Source organism: Limulus polyphemus, unplaced genomic scaffold (genome assembly GCF_000517525.1).
Source record: "Limulus polyphemus unplaced genomic scaffold, Limulus_polyphemus-2.1.2 Scaffold906, whole genome shotgun sequence".
Taxonomy (NCBI): domain Eukaryota; kingdom Metazoa; phylum Arthropoda; class Merostomata; order Xiphosura; family Limulidae; genus Limulus; species Limulus polyphemus.
Window position 1 is genome coordinate 286,054 of NW_013666516.1, and position 2,998 is coordinate 289,051.

General features: G+C 32.0%; 1 protein-coding gene across 1 annotated transcript in view; it reads left to right on the top strand.

Annotated features, from left to right (window-relative positions):
* Positions 1 to 785: 785 nt before the first annotated feature.
* Positions 786 to 2,998, top strand: part of LOC106461158 (delta(3,5)-Delta(2,4)-dienoyl-CoA isomerase, mitochondrial-like) — a 24,962-nt gene continuing 22,749 nt past the window's right edge. The window contains exon 1 of the mRNA XM_013920952.2: positions 786 to 939. The gene's annotated coding sequence lies outside the window, so the exon portion shown is untranslated. The remainder of the gene's footprint in view (positions 940 to 2,998) is intronic.

Here is a 2,998-nt window from a genome sequence, read left to right on the forward strand (position 1 = left end):
CTTGTGTCGTTAAAGTTTCGTTGGAACGAAGTTACGGAAAAATCAATTAACAAACGGAGACGTAACAATACGTTTCATTACAAGCTACAGCTTTTACAATAAGTAAAATTTGTATTTAGAACAGGTACTGTAAAAGCTATAACTGGTAATAAAATATACTTAATCAGTAAGAAAACTCAAAACGAAAATATACATTATTGTAGGATATGTTTTAATATTTTAATTTAGATGTTTTATTTGCTAAATGGCGTCTTGAGCATGACGTTTAGGCGATTCTTGAAGTGGTTTTTATTTAACTTTAGGTAGAATATGCTGCTATGCAGTGTCCAAAAGTTAAACTAAGAAAATAAATATAGAAATGTAGGTTATTAAAATACAATGATAAAGAATTAAACTCTTAATTTTTAAATGTATAGCCTTGATGGAACGTCTCTAATCATTGTAATGCATGGGTAAACAAATTTTATATAAGAAAAGAAGTTGACTGGCTAGAGTAGAAATGTATATGTTTCTATGGAACTTTTTATATTTCGCTATACATACGATTGCTTTTTCCAGAAATATACATATTTTGTTCAATTTTACTTTAGTTAGGTGTCACAAAAACAAATTACTTACATTCCTTGTTATTTTCAATCTTTTAAGCTTATTAATTTTTAAAAAACAGGTTTTTAAAAACAACACAGATACCCGAGTCTCACGCCTAGATTGTGAGGTTTATACATTTTGACCTTGTCTCACACGCTGACGCTTATCTTATAAAATCTCACGGAAAATATGCAGTGCCATGTCCACTTACTGTCAATGATGTCAGCATATTATGCTAGAAATTAATTATTCTTATGTACAAATGTGTCAATTAAAAGAAAGAGAAATTATATAGATTGGAGCAGGTGGCACCTAGTATCCAATTCATTCATAAACTTTATGATAAAGAAGGTAGGTCTTCCTCACATATTCAGTTATTTATTAGCGTTAGAATTTTTTTCATTTATTTTCTGTGGTTTGCAGACATTTTAACCCTTGTTTTGTATGTGCTTTATACATAACAGTAATGTTATGTATTATTAGTGTTTTTATAATCTTGGGAATTATAGATATAAACAACTTAAAGTCTCACCAACCACCACTAGATAAGCTACAGATAAATAGGCTTATTTGATAACTAGAAGATATTATACATACGAGTAAGTATTTCGATTTTCTGGCCAATATCCATTTTATCACGTGTTCCTACAACCCAGCTGGCTTGTTGCTAGCCTGGCTGCTACGAAATAGACGCACCCTATTGTCCGTTTTCTTTTTCTTTTTTTTTTTTTTAATTCACGAGAAACCTTGAAAAGTCGTAAACAATTTCTCAGTTCTAAGTTTCGGTAATATTACGTTATGTAAACTGAGTGATATGTGATAGTTGAAATAGATAAAATATTTTTAACAAAACGTCAGCCAGAATAATGATCCACTCGATACTACTTTACGATATATGATATATCAGGTATTTTTCAATTAACAATTTACACTCTCTGTGTAAGAATTCGGAAGAGTCAAGTTAACTATTAAATTACGACGTATAACTAGTTTCCAACAAATTACGTATTACTTTATGACTTAACAAGCTTCCTGTGAGTTAGGTTTTGCTTTATGATTTAACTAGCTTCCTGTACATTATATATTATTTTTTGACGTAACTATCTTCCTGTAAGCTAGGTATTCCTTTATGACTTAATTAGCTTTCTGTAAGGTTGTATATTTCTTTTGACCCTGTTACGACAGCGGAAGTCACGCGACGCTGGGAGAACGCTGGAGTTTCTAGAAGGATCGTGACTTAACGGGCAACCTACGAATGTCCCAGCGTTTGCTAGACGCCCTCTTTTTAGTATATAAGCCCGAGATAGATTGAAGAGAAATAATTGAGAATCGAATCAAGCGAGCAGTAGGCACCGTAAGTAAAATGTGTGAATCGCTGTGAATTATAGCGTGTGTTTATAAAAGTAGTTAAGTTTAAAGTGACTATGGAAATTAAGTGTATTACAAAGTTTGTAACGAGAAAGAATAAACTAGTTTTAATTAAGAAAGGACTTGTATCGCTGAAGTTTCTCGGAAAGAATTTTTACGGGAAATTATCAAACAAGCAGATACGTAAAAACCCCATGAAAATCGGTGATTGACTGTTAGAAATTATAAACATCTAGTTGTTTAGAGAGTAATAAATCTAATACACAAATGATACTTACAGATATCTTTTGTAGCTTTCAATACCTTATTTTGTTATTCATGTGATAAACCGTTTTTACACTGTTTGTCCTTGAAATTTCAAAATAAAGTATTTTAGTTTGTGCGAAACTACACTGTAATAAATAAATACATTTATTTGCATATTCAACTTTGAATATCAAACTGATTGCAAGTTAATTATTCTATTGAGCAGGGTAAAAATGAACTGTAGATGTCTGGCCTTTGGCGAACAGCTCTATACAGAGTGACGCTAAATTTATGTTTTGCTCACAATTAATGATTTAAGTTTACAAATAAAATCGATACAATGACTTTTAGAAATGTGACGTACTTGAAGCACCCTAAAATTTAGGTGACTAAATTTAGAACTTCTCCGAAATGTCATGGCCTTTTTACAAGATAATTTTAACAGGCCCACGAGCCAGTGGGGAACATTTTTGTTGAAAAAACAACAAATACTAAATTTGAACTGAAATTTTTGGGCATTTTCATTGGCTAAAAAGAAAACATTTCCCACACTCTTTTAGCATTGGGGCTGCGAAAAGTGATTTAAAGTGGTAAGGTGACTGAAATACGTCAGCGAATCACGAGCTTAAGGACCAAGCGCAAAAAGCATGGAAGTCTCCAAATGACACGCAGAGGTATTCAGGAACCGTTTAGAACACCATGGTAGATATTGTGCAGCAAGCTCAGTACAATATTGTTACACCTCCATTCGTTAGTTAATTTTTCGTAAAAATTCTTTCCGAAGAAACTTTAGCGA